The 18,327-nt window shown below is 31.7% G+C and overlaps 1 long non-coding RNA gene across 1 annotated transcript; it reads left to right on the top strand.

Moving 5' to 3' along the window:
• The first annotated feature begins 254 nt into the window (after positions 1-254).
• LOC110998781 lies at positions 255-9,994 on the top strand. Its single transcript, XR_006750205.1, has 4 exons — positions 255-360; positions 3,243-3,320; positions 8,785-8,866; positions 9,896-9,994. It is a non-coding gene; the product is annotated as an uncharacterized LOC110998781 (long non-coding RNA).
• Positions 9,995-18,327: the final 8,333 nt, after the last annotated feature.

The raw sequence follows: 18,327 nt of genomic DNA, 5'->3' as shown, positions 1-18,327 counted from the left end.
TCAGAAAGTGCTTTAATATGTATAAAACTGACATTTTTCTTTCACAATGGCAAGCAATAAAACATTTAAAAAAAGTTGTTTTAATGTTTTTACCTTAATGAAATTCTAAATTAAGTTTAACTAAAGTTAATACGATATTATTAGACGTAGGCGGAACTAAATTAGCCGGGTCAGCTAGTTGATTATAGTCTTCAAGTGTAGTATTATTTTATTTGTTGTCCTTAAGTAATTCATAATACAATATTGTGACAGATTGTTTTAGATCCGAGAAAAGTGAGCCCCCGACGTATATACAGCGTACACGCAAATGTTGGTCACGCATATCAACCAGTACATCTTCTCATTGATACTGCTATATCGGTAAGTTTAAAATACATACATTTTTGTTGTACATATATTTTTCAGTTTCCGTTAAAATAATAATGAAATAAACACAACTATTAGTTTAAGAGACTGCTCTAAGATTTGTAAGTAAATAAAACTATACATATTTATTAGACTTAAGTATATAATCAACATATACGATGAAAAGGAATACTAGTGACAAAATATTAATGTGAGAGTGACAGACTTAATAGGTCCATTATCTTCATAATCTCCAGTTCCAATCTTGTCTTGATCGCACTCAAATTTGTCAAACTAAATAAAGAAAATATGGTTTGACAGCTCTTTAAACTAGATTTAATTTTGATTTTTCACTCTAGAATACTATTATGTATGTTAAGTAATAAATAAAATCTCCTAAAGGCATAAGCTTTTATTGAGTCCACAATAAAAAATACTGTATAATCCATCTTTGTCACCCGCAAGAGGTTTCTTGGTTTCGATTTACCAATCAATTTCTGCCACTTTGACAAAGTGTGAGCTTTAGACAATAGGCATGTGTGGATGAAATGATATTACAAATGGAATAATGTTATATCTCATGGAAGAAGAGAAGATAATGAATTTATTAAATTCCAACATTTCAACCGTCAACATATTATATTTTTACAAGTATATATAGCATTATGAACACAATCACTTCTAAAATAATTTATACATCTTATCAAGCTGCATGGTAATATATAATTGTATAAAATATTAATATAAATAAATAAAAAAGACTTTTAATTCTTACAGCAGAACAAGAAGTTGTATTAAGTTAGTTACTTTCATACTAGTGTTAGTTTTGTTAGTAATTAAATTTGTATCCTAAATTTATTTGTGTTTAGTAAATAAAAATTTGATATATTAATAGAAATATATTAAACGAAAGAATAAAGGAATAAAGAAGGATAAAGGAAGAATAAGGAAAAAGACATATTGTGTCATTTGGTTTATACTCTCGAAAATATTAGATTAGCATTGGGTGACATTACATATGAACAAAAAATGTCACCAGAGTTGCCCTGGATCACGTTATAGATAAAAGAAAGCATGAAGTGTACCTCGTGATGCACTTCATGGGATATTGCATACGTGTGAACATAAAAGGAACGATTCCAGCTAATTTTATTGTATATCAAAACACGAACATAATTTTTCAACCTTATCTATTCGAGGTTAGGATTTAGGTATCATAAAGCGATAATGAGCAGTGTTGGCCTAGTGGCTTCAGCGTACGACTCCCATACCTGAGGTCGTAGGTTTGATCCCCGGCCGTGCACCAATAGACTTTCTTTCTATATGCGCATTTAACATTTGCTCGACCGGTGAAGGAAAACATCGTGAGGTCAACATGTGTCAGGCAATGGAGGCTGATCACCTACTTGCCTATCAGATGGAAAAAGGATCATGAAACAGATTCAGAAATCTGAAGCCAAGACCTAAAGAGATTGTAGAGCCACTGATTTTTTTATAAAGCTAATAAGCCATAATTGCAAATAAATTGGTTTAAGCTTGAAATTGTCACTGGTATTACGGTAATATAATTACAGGGTTCCAAACACTACGCATTACTGAAATGTTATACCACATCACTGTTAGGCTATATGTTGTAGTTATCGGTCCATTAATTTTACTTAATGTCAGCAAGGTTTTATCCCTGTCAGCATTGAGACGGAATTATGGGTATCTTTATCGACGTATAATAGATATTATGTGTAAACCTCTTATTTAAAAATATACATATAAGAATTGCAATTATTTAATCAATTACCATCTAAAATTCGCAATATTGGTGCGTTTGACAAATTCAAAAAGGCATTAAGATGCATGTTAGAGTGAACATAGTTGAATTAAAAAAGAGACAGCTAATGGCCATTTGTATCTCGCTCGTATATACATATTAATATAAGATTTCTAATGTAAATAAATTTTTTTTTTTTGTAATGGGAAATTAAGTTTTTCAAACATAACATTTAAGTAAAGCATGAGATGGAGCTACGTAGTATATAAATAAGGATGGAAGGGTAATTTCTTAATTTATAAGTAAATTAGACAAATTAAATAACATACAAATAGAATAGAAATAAAAATGTGTCTAACTTATTTATATTATAATTAATTTTATTTTTATGTAAATATACTATAATATACTATACTATAATTACATATTTTAGTATATTTACATTAAAAAAAATGCTGTTCGAATGCCTCGCTAAGATTTCAGAATTGCTGGATCACTTTGGCTATTTAATTAAATTATAACTTTGAAATATTTGTGGAAGTTCAGGGAAAATTTAAACGATGGAAAACAAAAATAATTAGTAAAGAAAAATTATTAAAAACGATAATTGAATTTTCCAATAAAAGCTGTTCCTAGCTGGATTTTTTTTTAAGAAATAAGAAACTGTTACTTTGTTGTCATTTATTTATAGATACTTTCAAAAGTTTATATTTCATAGCATGACGAAGGGTCATTTTTGTCTGTTTTCAAAATTATGTGTTAAGTTTTGACACAAATATAATATGTAGGTGATACAAAGTTCACTGGGTCATCTAGTACATACACGTAAATTGAACGGTTCACTTATTTGCAGTATAGTATTTAATAGTATCTTTTCGAAATACTGTTTTAACCATTGTATTAATAAAATATAGGTATGTATGCGTGCCATTTATTCACAACACCACAACTTGTCATAGACAGGACCTTTCTCGGATAGTGTTATGCTTTCGAAGCCTTCGATGCCTCCGATGCCTCATACACGACCGATATTTGACGTCCCTGCAAATTAATAATATATTAATTTTACGTTTGGGAACTGGCACGTTTAACTGAAAATTTATAATTTTTGAGTCAATGAAATAATTTTCAGGGCCTGGAAGTTGTCATTGATGTACCGCTAGGTGGCGCTGAAACCACGGATTCATTTATATCTATGAAAATGATGGAGGTGAGAGAACAACGAAGTTTAATAAAATAAACACCAACATTTATACATACGCTATATAGCTTAAGATTTTGCGCTGTGTTTAGGGAATAAGAAATGAAACTCATCGACGTAGTTAGTCCAATGCTGCAACTCAATGGGAATAGCTAACGGCTTAAACGCCATTTGCGTAACTAAGATACAGTTCTACTAATAGACCGCTTGTCTATTAGTTACACATGTAGGATGTTAATTGTCAAACTAAGTATGCTCTTGCAGGTAGCATATAATCCTTAATGAAGCATTCATGTATCACAGCTCATGCTTGATAGGATAAGGCATCTTGTAAAACTATACTTTTGATGGTAAAAATAAATGATATAGAGATGGTTTTGAATGTTTTTATTTAATAAAATATATTTTGACAGTTTGCTTAAATATGGCTGATAACAATTATCAAATTTTGGGGCATATGTGAAATTAAACCAATTTAAATTCTTGTTGTAGCTTGTTGCCCGTTAAAAAATGATACGAGTCGAGCTTTTGAGGCGTATTTCGTATTAAATAATAAGCAAGTATTTGCATTTGAATTTTTGTATTTATTGTTTCAATATTACTTACGAGTTTAAGCTTGGTACCTGATGAGCCACATGACAGATCATAATCAATTCATTACAACTAAAGAAAACTCACTCACTCAATTGCATTATCCTTTTAAAATCTTTTAAATTAATTATATCGAATAATAACCTAGAATTCTAGTAACAAATATTATTTAACGGTTATTTACCAAGAGGACGTGTATTTTTTTTTCTTTATCCACCTATGTACACAATTCTTGTGGGAGCCTTTTATAGTGTAATATCACTGTTATTTTATTGTTAATACCAAAAGTGAAAATTTTCTTTCTATTTATAAGATGTTCTCTAGAAGTCTCTCGAGGCAATTTTTCACTTCAATTTTTCAAATTTCCACATTCTGTATTTACTAAGGCATCTTGACTAAACCCACAGGTATGTCTTAGTATAAACACGTGTATACAAATTTATATTTCCGTATGTATTTGGGAATCATTTGTTTTTTCTAAATGACGCTAAGCCGCCGGCTGACACACGCCGTTGAATTTTTGGTCAAACATACCGCCGGTTTCCTCACGATGTTTTCTTTCATCATACCAGCTAGTGTAAATAGCCCAACAAAAAGTTCATTGGAGTAAAGCCGAAGATCAAACCTACGGCCTCAAGGATGTAAATCGCACGCTGAAACTACTCCGCCTGAGGGATAATGAAACGTTTACCCTTTTTTTGTATTTAAAAGAAATATATAAAAATCAACTTGTTAAGAGCAAAACAATGTAACCAGATATCCAATTTACTTAATTGTGTGTTGAAATGGGATACACCCCAATATCAGCAGAGGCTTAGTTCAGGAATCACAATTTACCTAATGGAGCAGATAAGGATTTTGAAACCCTTATTTAATAAGATTCAATTCAGCCCTTATTAAAGAACAAGCTTGTGTCCGGGAAGCTGTTCAAATATATAGGTGTATGAAACCACCTATATACATTTAATTTTGGTTTTTCGTAAAAGTCCCATAATCGTCTTATTGTCGCAGTGGCCGAGTGGCTAGAGCGTAACTAATATTATGCCCCGAGGTCGTATGTTCGATCTCCCCCTGGGCACCTATCTGTCTATGTGTGCTTCATTTGTACGATGAAGGAAAAAACCGTGTGTCAGGCACAGGCTCATCAACTTTCGTGTTAGAAGAAACAAATGATCACGAAACAGATGCAGAAATTTTAAGCACACACCTAATTGTGCGCTTCATTGGTTTTTTTTTATCCTTTTATACATGTAGTGTATATGTAGATATGATATGTCGTAGCAGATAAATACCTGTGTGATGTCTCTAATTTATCATTTTATATATAAATATATAACAATTATTGTTTCGCTGGAACGAAAGTAGCACCTCCGGACTATCTTTATGAATTATGAATAGTTTATGTTTCTGGCATACTTCTATAAACTTGTTTTTAGTAAGTTTAAACAACATATTATGACCTTTTATTGGTATACCTTTATTTCACACTATTTTCCATTATTTTTAAGTCAATTATTAATTGCTCCTAAATTAATATTTTTATCTATTAGATACGCATAAATTACTACTTCAAGTACAAAATATAAATTATTGCGTAATCAGTTTCATGTATATTTATATTTTTTCAGGTTACTAAAGTAAAACATATTTATACCATACCAGAAACTTGATAGAATTCAATATATTTAATTCTCTTGGGAAATTCCCGGCACATACTGCATTTGCATTCGACGGTTTACTCTTTGTTAGAATGAAAGTAATCGAACTTGATTGAAATTTTTAGTCCATTGATATTATTACAATATTCATTCCAAATAGCATACCTTACAAAATAATCTCATTATAAAAATACGTTAGTTGCTTTGCCAATTATTTTATTTAGAGAAAGTAAAGACAAAAACAATAAAATTTTAACGTTATTAATAATTATATAAATAATAATGATTTGTATTATTTATCATCTTTAGTTCGTACTAAAGATGAGCACAAGACTGTCATCTAACACGGTTGCTTAGGTAATTTGGCTGTATTTGTATTCGATTTAGGGTCCTTCAAGAAAAGAGCGTACCAATTCTTAAAAGGCCGGCAACGCACTCGCGAGCCCTCTGGCATTGAGAGTGTCCATGGGCGGCAGTATCACTTAACATCAGGTGAGCCTCCTGCCCGTTTGCCCCCTGTTCTATAAAAAAATAAAAAAAGAACCTAATACAAACTCGTATTGTTAGGGAAAAGTGATGGCAGCAGAAGTCAGTCGTTGATCAGAGCAAATTGCCATAATTATGGGTCTAATCATGATACCCTGAGACAAGCGGAGGAGGCTGATCAATTGGACATGTCTATTGAGGCTTTTCAAGAATGGCATTTATGAAGACTGTAATGAAACTCTTGAAAAAAATGCGTTCATGGTTTTGGGGTATAGCACTTGGTTTCGTAATCGGATACATTTGTTTAGTGAACTAAAGTGGAACGGCATTGAAAACGATGAGAGAAATCGTGAGCCGAAATAGTTTATCTTGTTTATATAAAAAGGGATGTATTATAATGTTATACAATTTGAAGTATATATACGTAATCTAAATGGTGTATATTCTTCTGGTCTTACAGGGAAGATCTAAAGTAAATCTTTGAGCATTGCAGTTATCACGTCTTCTCGAGGCAATCGTTTATCTTCAATTGAAATAATGCACGAGTAACTGCATCGGCACCGGTTAAACTCAAACGTATATTTGATATTACATGACGATAACTGGTGATTGTTAACCAAATTCAATTTTGCAGTAGCTTATAACGGTATTAATTGGGTGAAATTTGTCTCTTATCTAACGCATGTAAAGTTGTGTTATTATGTTTATTTAATCATGCTAAATTATTGCGGCATACTTCCGGTACAATTGGAATGTTAGGTATAATGTGCGCAACCTGTAATGTTTTTTTAGAAACATAACTCAAAATTAACATAGTTTTATCTTATTAATTAAGGTTTTCAGTCTAACCAAATACAAATTGATACAAAACAAAACTAATTAGCCTAAACAAATGCCGTCTGTGAATCACTAATCACAGGTTAGCTAATTACGAAATTGTTAAACACGTGAGGGAAAAAGAGATGGGTTTAAAATGGAAATTTGGAAAAAGATAAAAATAATTATGTTAAATACTAACACACAATTAATAGTTATCTATAGAGACATCTAAATTACCAAGTCTTGTCTAATTCACGCTATATTATACTCAATTCCCGATACGTATTTGAATATCACAATACTATTATCCCTTTGCTCCTGCGGGTATAATTATAATTAATTGCTCCTCAATAATAGCCTATAGATTGTAACAATCAGCTTAGACTATCGTTGGTAATGAGCCTTTACAATCGATAGATGACTATCTTTATATGATATAGAATATCCCTTTTGTTATTTACAGGTTATGGAAATATGTGGAGAGGGGTATAGAGTACGTATCAATAATATCGGTCGATAATTGTGTTATTGATTTTCGCGAGTGCTAGATTTTAGTATAACTCGTGTCACAAGTCACTTTCTGTGACGGATATAAATGTTGAATTATTGTATTATATTTGTATAAACTGCGGCCCAGGGCCTCGTGGATACGAATGCCCCCTAGTCCGCACTGAAAACTATAGGCTATATTTTGAATTAAAAGAATTTCTACAATTAAAAAAAACTAGTCATAAGATTGGAATCCCTGAGATCAATCAACTCACGGAAGCAACACCTTCCGTGAGTAGGTTGAGGAACTCCCCATCCCTTGTTTTCTGTCGGTGTATTTTTTACCGTCTACGTTTATTGCAGGGGACTTCCGTAATACCCCATAACCCCACAAATTCACGATCCACCCATGTATGTTTACAATTTATATACAGTGGCCAAAAAGTCGTGGATCAGCCCTCTACTGAATATATTGCGCCCCAGATGATTACTGTTTAATCCCTTAGTGCGAGGTTCAATTGTTAATACATCATAATTAAAGTATCATGATCCGTTTTATAATATATTCGGAAAATTATTATATTTTAAAAAACCCTGCGCTACTATTAATTTCGTATCAACGAAGAAGGAAGAAATTTCATCAGTATATTTTTTATTTCGCTATGTGTACAAGAAAAAATATACTGACCTGTTAAACTAATTCTGCTTTCTTAAAATTTGGTCGAAATAATTAAATCTCCAACCAACGAAACATGTCAACGTGTAGTTAATTTCAATTTGTATACACCGAGTATGCGAGTATATTTAGTAAATAATTATGGAAATCGGATGTTAGCTTTGTCATTTGATTAGGTTTAGCAAATATTTTGAATTTGACGAGTGACAGGGAACGTTCAAAGGCAACATAATTAAGAATGTTTATCAAAATTACCTTAATCGAGGTTTTAGGTGAAACAAGTTTATAGAAAGTGTTATTATTATTAAAAAGCGAGTACTTTTATTAGAATACTCGGTATGTATTATATGTAATATGAACTCTATTAAAACTATTAAGTACTAATTCTCACTACTCTTATAAACTATTAAAATTATTAAAATATTATGAACTCATTTTAGTTAAATTTTGGTTTAATTCGTGAATATATAACAATAATTTAGTGAAAAAAATAATATATAAAAATAGTTTTAATGTATGTATGTATTTAGTTTCTGACACCTGAATCTTTTCTAGTGGTTAGCGCATAGATTCCATCAGTATCATTTTTGTGTTCAATCCTATGCACAAAGGTCAGGGAAAATTATTCAAAAAAGGAGGAATTGTGTGTCCCATGTACAAGTCTGAAAAATAGATTCAACACTTAATTGAAATTTAAAAACCAGATTTTTTTTATAGAAAATCTTGAGAGAGTTAATAATTTTCTTTGTTCCAGAAAGAAACATCAAAGAATAAGAAAAACTTAACACCCAAAGACTTTTTCGAAGAAGAAGACCGAAAGCGGGCTGTGAGAAATGGTTATATTTGTATCCTTGCTAAGATACTGATTTTATAAAAATATACTGGTTAAAAAATACTTTAATAGACAGTTCAAAATTTGTAGGAGACGAATAAGCGGACCATTACAGATATTTTGCATACTCTGAATATTTTAAACTTAATTTTATTATACATGTTTATCGCCTAAATAACTACGTAAATGTACTGGTCGTTTAATATTGAATTAGTTTTTGTACATACATTAGCCGTACAGTTTCACTCGTATTAAATCAATTGTATTGATATTAATTACCTGGTGCCTTTATTTGGCCTTTCTCGCAGATGGTCACAGAATAATTTTCAATTCCAACCGGTAGTTTCTAAGATATGCACGTTCAAGCCTATATTAATAACAAGCCAGTTATTAATTATTTACCAAATTAAATAAGTTAAATATATTTTTTAAAACTAAGTCTTCAACTATCAGAACGTTTTAGAAGCAATTATATTAAAATCCAAACAATTTTATCTAAGCCAAAGTTACCGGTACATTTCCTTCGAATTCGCAACCGCAATGATAATGGCTGCTACATTTAGTGCACCGTTTCATGCAATACGTTAAAAGTTTTGGGAACAAAAAGTTGCTTTTAGCTAAAGTATGTACAGGTTGTATACCTATACATACTTAAGCTTTAAGTCACATAAAATACTGATCAGAATTTTTTTATTGGTAAACAAACATTTTATCAATAAATAAACATCCCTAGATACTTTTTACTCTTACTTCGTATACGCCTATAGCCCAAAGATCCGATTGAAAAGAAATATTTATCCGTTATAATAAATAATTGTTAGAGGTGGGAAACCTCAGTAGAAGCGTCACCTTTGTTTTTTTCGTCACCATTATTAGGGGGAGACGGCCCTTCAAAGTTAGCCTTTGGTAATTTTTTTCTTAGTACGTCTAGTTACGATTGCCATAGATCAAAAATATTAATAAACATTTATGGGCTAATTTAGTAGTATAATATTATATAATATATAGAATTAATTGCATTTTCACTCTATAGAGAACATGTGCCATTGTCGGTATAAAATGATGTACATTCCGCCGGTGAAAGAGTCACCGCCTCAAGACATCGATGAAGAATATCATTGCGTGGATATTAGTAAGTTCATAATTACCAGTGTTATCTACTGAAAGTAACCATCAAACGCACCAATACAATAATTGTTTTTTTATGTAACAACGTAAATAATATATACACAAGTATCCTAGGATGAACCGGTTTTCCCGAGATATATATGCGGCGCTTGTGGCGCTTCATTTTTTAATGCCATTTTGCCATTGGTCTAAAGTGCTTTGAAAGCTCAGCTTGGGCTTCTTCGGCTATCACAAGGACATCTACTGCTAGACTCGGACCTCTGCTTCGGCCGTTATAAGGCGTCAACTCCTGAAGGTCAGGACAACAATTAAATTGACTGAGCGAAGAACGAAGTAAGGAGAGAGTCCCTTCCTCGTTACGCCTTTTATATCGTCATTTCTCTTAACTCCGCCTTCCCAAAGATTCAATAATTATAAATTAACCTAACACTATCATACAACCATCAATACTTGTACAGCAAATTGATTTAGTTGCGTTAGCTTAACCGTATTCTCTCTTCTTCTCACTCCCTCTTTTCTACAGTCACCGAACCCCCAGCGTTAACCCGTGTCTGTCCATGTGCATACAAGACTAAGCCAATACTACCGGAGCCTACGGAGACCTATTGTCTTCAATTTAGAAGTATTCCTCTTAAAACTGGTAATAATTTGTAATTTTATTATAAAGTTAGCTACCAAAACAGATTTAATAATTATTTTGCAAGAAAATAATAATGTCTTATAACTTAGTGTTTTATGAGAATTTTCATTTACTTACAGCATCATATGTCAAATAAACCACCAACTAAACTCAACTAAGTTCTAAACTAACTTAAATTAATATAACTACTATAAGTGTAATAAATAACTAATGATTACTTCATTTGTATCGTATATTACAGGTCCCAAAAGCCTTTTTAAATAATACAGCACTAATGTACAGATTATTTTTCCACAAAAGCATCGAATTGTAAACCTCTTCCTAAAATTTCTAATAAATAAAGAGAAAAGCAAACTGTAGTGTGTGTTTGAAAACATGAATGCTAGAATGAATGTTCCGTAATTCCGTTCATTATTTATTCAGCTTCACCACATTACACATTGCGAGCTTTTGTTTTAACGAATTACAAAGGATAAGCTTGCACAGTGGTGACTGAAAACATTTATTCAAATCCAAATAAAAGTTATTGCTCATTTGAAAATTTATCGTATTGCTCGAAATTTTATTAAGATCAGTTGCAGAAAGCAGTTGCAGCCTTAAAATGCATACTATTTTTAAAATAAATTTAACTATTAATAACATTTTCTTACAGTTCGATCTAGGGTTATTACAGTTCGAAACGTGTCATCAATATCTGCGAAAATAATGACTGCTGTCCGTAGATGGTCAAGAGTGCACAAGAAAACTATTAACATAGGCAAGTTTATGTATAATTGTTATACTTAGGTATTTCTAAATATTGTGCAAGATTCACGATAATTTAAAGAACAGTGTCAGTGTAGGCAAACCTGATACATTTCTTACATCAATAACATTATTCACAGACATACCCCACCCGTATACAATTAATCAAATTGTCAATTTTAATGTCTTTACGAAGTTAACTCCAGATGAAAACGTAAAAGGGTAGGAACGCCTTGTTAAATTTAATTTCAACTAACCTCTGTTGTGTTGATGTCAAGGCCGCGTTGGCGTTCGCAATGGAGATGTCTGACTTTGCAAATAATGTATGTGTTGCTGATAAATTGTAAAATTGGGATTTGCCATCTTTGGAGTAAATATGAGACCGTTATGTTTTTGTTAAGGATTGTTGCTTAAATAAAGCACTATTAATAAAAAAAATCAAATTGAGGTAACCCAAAGGAACAGTGGTTGTTCAAAATTTTTCGAACCATAACTAATCTGGCCATAAATACTGTTACGTGAAAACTTTTCTTTTTTTTATATTTGGAACACGAATATTATTTAAAAAATTCTTTAGATTTTGCGCCATTGCACATATTTTTTCGTGTTCATTATTACATTACAATATTGAATGGGGTGTTAAAGAAAATAGGATTGCAGTGATCGCCTTACTTAAAGTGGGCATGGAGTGGGTGGAGTGGGTATGGATGACACTTTTAAAGCTTGGTATCAGCCGTATTTTCGTATATCTTAATATCAACAGATACAACAACACTTCGTCTGTCGAAGAACAGAAAAGATTTGGGCGTTCGCGAGCTGTTTGAAATACAAAGTCTGTTAAAGCCAGAATTCCACAAAACCCCTTTAGTCTTTCCATACAAATATTTACATTTCATAAAAAGAATACAGTTGTTAGTGTCGTGAGTGATATAAATAAAATTCGCCCACAAAATATATTTGTGTAAAAAATCGTTTTACTCGTTTTATCTGCAACATAATATGCACTCATTTCCTTCAAGTGCGCTCTTTGTGAATACTGGCCTCTAAAATACGTTGAAATATTCATTCTGTTACGTTAGCGATCGTCAGGTGAATCCAGGTCAGCTTGGTTTACTTGAGACCTATACATTTTACAAAGTAAGTGCACAGCACATTAAATGCAGCATGAACAAGGGAAGCCGAAGCATTACACATATTATATCGTGTTACACGCACTATTATTTATTTACAATTATTGCAAAATAATTATACAAAAATGACATGCAGACAACCCTATTGAAAAAAAGACAGTTCAGAATATAATTGTAAATAAATAATAGTGCGTGTAACACGATATAATAAATTGTGAATAAGTGCCAGAATGCGAAACCTATTTATAAAACGAAAGAAGTGAAATATTCTTATATATAGACATCTATTTACTTATAAACTCACCAAAACAGAGATTATAATGATTATTAAGAAACAGGATTTAAGATACTTAATGTTATTCTATGAAATATCGATGACTTAATTTTAATCGAAACATGAACTAAGCCAGACTAATAATACATGAAAATAAAATATCTATTACAGTTGCTTATCGATCCAATTCTACGTATATTTTCGGTTACTGGTGTTTTATAGACATGTTATTGTCACGATAACTTTTCAATACTTAACATTCAAAACAACTATTAGCGCCAAATGTTATTTATCCAAAAATACATGAGTACAAAAGTCTCCACCATTTTGTGTAAATTTTTTACACATCGAGGTTGTCTAGACTTCGTAATTACATTGGGACGCTTTCGATTTCTTTTCGTTTAATCACTTTTACGATACGGGAATACTAATCACAGATATTTGCTATTCAAAAATTACACATTATATAATTACATTTAGTTTTATTTTACTATACGCTGTAAATATTATGTGTATTATGTACCTATATTACAATGAACACACGCTTTTGCGGTTAGCACTTAGAGTTGAACAGTCGGATTAATCAACAGAATATTTAGTTCCGTGTTATTTATATATATATATATATATATATATATATAACATCCGACATTATAGTGATAAGTAGAAGTTTAAATTCTTATTTTTTCCCGGTGCGATTTGGTTCGGGTATGGAACCGAAAAGCGTAATTTCATGAAAATTTTCATGTCATGAAAGTTGTCAACTTTTGCATAATGTGAGTTTATTTAGATGAATATTATGAATGGATATTTAATTTAATCCCTAGTAAAAAGTCTATTGTGATAACCACTGATTCTAAAGATTGAAGTTCGTCCTTGGACTACAAACCTTGCGGAACTGAACTGTTGAGCATCTTAAAATCATTACGTTACAATGATCATTATTTTTATAATGATTTTAAAGTAACGCAAAAAGTATATTGTTATAATCGCGTTCATAATTCGAATGTACGGGATTACACAGACACAATAAGACGCGACTTTCATATGACGACATGATAATCTTATTCTTTGTTAAAATAATTTAAATTATATAATATGTAAACCAATCTCACCGTTTGACCACAAATTCAAATTGTATATTATGAATTTTTTATATGATATTTATTAAAAAGCTCAGAAAGAAAACTTCTACAATAATATTTTCTCAAAATTATTACGATTGAAGGCTTACACGCCGCTAAAGTTAGAAGCGATTTTCTCACTTTTCATTTGAAAGAGACGTTGAAAATTTCTATTTACTATTTTATGCTAGCTTTTAGAAAATATTTTAAAATTTTTTAAAAGCTTTTTAAAAATTATATTATTTTCAAGAAGCATAAATGTGACATTGATAAAGAGGCGTCAATTATGACGCCTTTTTATCGTCAATTATGACGTGAAATGTTTATATGTTATATATTAATATAACATATAAACATTTCACGTCATGAGAGTACATACTTCACTTGTTATGGTAAAGCTAAGAGGGTCCAAAGCTAAAGTCACAATTAAAGGCGCACCCGCTGTTCCTGTTCCTTTGAAGGAACCTCATTTCCTACTCCTTGTTTTACGTCATTTGACGCGTGAAAATCACTCGTGGAAATCTTTTCTTTTGAAGGCAATGTGACCTTTTGCGGTCAAAATTGGTTTGATCGTTCACTCGTGATCTTTGAACTTTATTAATGTTCACATTTTTAGTTACTAATTTTTAATTAATAGTCGTATAACTGATTACCTTTCGTAATATATTTTAGTATATATGTTATTGCAGTGTTGGCCTTGTGGCTTCAGCGTGCGACTCTCTTACCTGAGGTCGTAGGTTCGATCCCCGGCTGTGCACCAATGGATTATCTTTCTATGTGGCCATTTAACATTTACTCGAACGGTGAAGGAAAAACATCGTGAGGAAACCGACATGTCTTAGAATCAAAAAGTCGACGACGTGTGTCAGGCACTGGAGGCTGATCACCTATTTGCCTATAAGAATTAAAAATGATCATGTAACAGATTCAGAAATCTGAGGCCAAGACCTAAAAAGGTTGTAGCGCCACTGATTCATTAATATTTAAATTAATTAATGATAATATTTTCCAATTATAGTTTCAGTTAGCCCCCAGTGAATACTTCGAGTATTTAAAATTCTAGACGTTTTCAATTTCCGAGCAAACAAATAAAACACCCTTTACCGAGCTCATTGGCAGTCGCGACAGATGGACGCGCTGAAGATTTGTCCTGAATTGACACTTGAAGACTATTGATTTATTTGAGGCCACAAATTCTGCTATTATAAAAGATGAATTCAATAGTTGGACTATCCAACAGTAACGCGAACGAACAATATTTTTCTTAATACAATGTATGGTACTATTCAAATTTAAATTATGCAACATACAAAGAAAAATATCTTATTTAAATCACCGATAGACGAACTCTTTTGCATCGATTAACAATTAGACGACGTTTTGCTTATAACCTCTTCGAATTTAAAACAGGATATTAAAAATTTAAGAAGCTAAAATAGTTTATTGGTTCATAATTAAGAAGTGGCATAAATAACGACATGTCATAGTAGAACAGCTTAATATTTTATAGATATATAAACGTTTTGAAGTTATAAAGTACTCACAGAGAAAATTTCATACTAGACGAAGTATTTTGTATGGGGCTCGTTTCTTATAAAAAGTCATACATAGAGTTATTGTTAGCATATTTTATGGCCGAAGCCAAAATTTACGATGGTTTACTTAGGCCTTTTACGTGTCTTAATACATTTTGTAAATTGTATTGAGGTATTTGTTTTGTTAACTTAATTCCATTTTCCATTCAATTAATAATGAAAAAATATCGCGATATAGATAATTCATTATGGATGGAATGGAAGTACATTTGTGACGTCTTAAAAAATGCACATTTAAAGAAAGAAAAATTGATGAATCTATTAACCATGTTCAGATAAATGGGCAAGCGATGTTGAAGACCCAGGAATTGTCATAGAATGTGCAGCATCACAACGGATCTTATCACCATGTGGTGTAGTGGATATCACCGTTAGTGTATACGCTGACTGCTGGGGCTTGTACCATGACCAGGTGTTGATAAAGGTAAACATTAATCCAGGGAACATAATAAGCTTGTCGAATGTCGATTTACTTATCGCAAAAAAGCGAACCAGTATTTGGAGAAGCCTTGTCCAATTTGGAAAATATTTCATAGGTATTCTAGGATAAACCCTTTAAACCATATATTATATTTTTATGTCGTTCCAGTTTCTTATTATTTTATTTTTATATTATTATTATATTTTATACAACGTAATACGTTTTTCTAGTGTATTTTTCTAAAACAGGTTTTTATTTTTTTTCATAGTAATTCATAAAAAGGTCCGTAACTGGAAAGACTAACTATTTTTCGGAACCGATAATTTTCATTCATATGTATGTGTACGTCTTCATAATAAGAATTTTAGGAGTGACTATATCAATTTATTCTGACAAGAATATTTCAATAGATTGATCACTTGGAACCTTTGGTTTTGGACGTATGGATAGAAGCAGTAGGAGCAGCTTTGCACTTCCCTTTGCAAGGTCTAAACCAAGAAGACGCACCTGCTGTATTGTGGTAATTTCAACACATATAAAAATATTCTAAAACTGTTAGCCTGGTTTGCTAATCATGACCCCGGTCATATGTTCCAACCCTGGCAGAATACTAATATTTTTTTTAATTTTATATGCGCAATGTATACTTGCTTGATAAAGATGTCGCGAGGTACGACTACGTCTAAACAATAATTATCCTAATAATGTTAAACATACCTACATAAAACAAATTCACCACAACTCCTACATCCATAAATATACATAAACTAGTAAATCAATCTTTAATTTATATTTACTTTGGAAAAAGCTTCATTTTCACAAAAATCTCTTTTGCGGTCACTTCTGGTAACGTGAAAGATGTCACTAGATTCGTCTTGATTGGGGAGCTCGAGTAGGAAAATTTATTTCCCCACTTGAAACAGCTGCAGTGCAGTTTTTTCAGTCAAAGTAAAAGCTTTTTTCTAATTCTATTTCTGCCTTATGCATACATTTTTCAATTATACATGTGAGACAGAAAGTTTCTTTAGATGGACATAAAAATGTAATCAATGGTAAACTTTTAAAGGTTTCGAATAAAAATAACGGGGGGGGGAGTTGTCTTATACTCAATTATTGATATAAAAAATTTGAGAAACAAGAAAAAAAATTTAAAAACAAAATTGCTAAATATTTATCAATGTAAAGTACTTATTAGTTTCTAGATAGTACCTAAATTTAATGATTTATTTCAGTTATTAAAAATACCTAAATAAATTAAGAAATAAAAAAATTACCTCAGAAAATCTTGCGCGTGTATAAGGACGCGTGAAAAGATTTTAAGGAGTTTCCAAAACAGTATGTTTCTGATTCCCCTTAAAGATCCTTGTAAAATATCATATTTCAGGATGTCACCATCAGACCCGCAGCGCGCGTTGCATGTATTGAACGCGTCAAGATCTAGCGTGAACATACATACGTACCTTATCAACGAGCACGGTAATATTTTAACCTTTTAAGAATAGGTACGCTCTTTCCTTAAAGGGCATTAAGTTTAATTGGTTCGGAAATACTTCAGTGGGCAGCTGGTTCCACAAAGTTCGGCAAAACTGCCTTGAAAAATACTCAGTTGCGGATAGCCTTCTACTTCTTATAAGAACTCACCAATATGTTATTATTATCGTTAATTAAAAATTGTGAATTTCATTTTAGTTTAATATATTAATTATTCATAAATCAATAAATGTGGGCTGCTCTATACTACCATATTTTGTTTTTTTTTATATGACAATACTATAGTATTGCTTAATTAACAAACTGCAAACAATGGTACCTTTTTGATGTGATAATGAGGTAACACTGTGCTCTTTGTCTACACAGAAAATAATTTCCTTTAATGAACATAATTTAATAATTGCATGATACATTTGTATAGCTAAGTCCGTGTTCAGATTTTTGTAAAGTTATGCGTTATGAAGTGACCTTACACTAGTTTAACGCAATTTTGGTATCCAGGAAAAACAGAAGATACATAATTAATAAAAGGCCGGCAACGCGAGCCCTCTGGCGAGAGAGTCCATGGGCGGCGGTATCACTTAACATCAGGTGAGCCTCCTGCCCGTTTGCTCCCTGTTCTATAAAAAAATAATAGTAACTGTTCTATAAAAAAAATAGACGATTAAATTTTATTTCCCCTAAGGGATTCAAAGTCTAGATTTAGTGCTAAGTTTGTTTCCGCATGTCAACGCGAGAGACAGTTACGCTCGTATTCGGAGCGGAGACCAAGGGTTGAGTGTAATTTCCCTGTGTCAAAAACATAGGGGAGTTGTAGTTAGTACTAAATCTAAACTCTGATTGGTAACCTAAGAACCTTGACTCTATGTATGTGTAAAACTTCGCAGTCGTATTTTAACTATCGATATTATTGATTAC

Source organism: Pieris rapae, chromosome 4, assembly GCF_905147795.1.
Source record: "Pieris rapae chromosome 4, ilPieRapa1.1, whole genome shotgun sequence".
Classification (NCBI taxonomy): Eukaryota; Metazoa; Arthropoda; class Insecta; order Lepidoptera; family Pieridae; genus Pieris; species Pieris rapae.
Note: the sequence above shows the minus strand (reverse complement) of the source record. Positions and strands in the feature narration are given on the sequence as shown.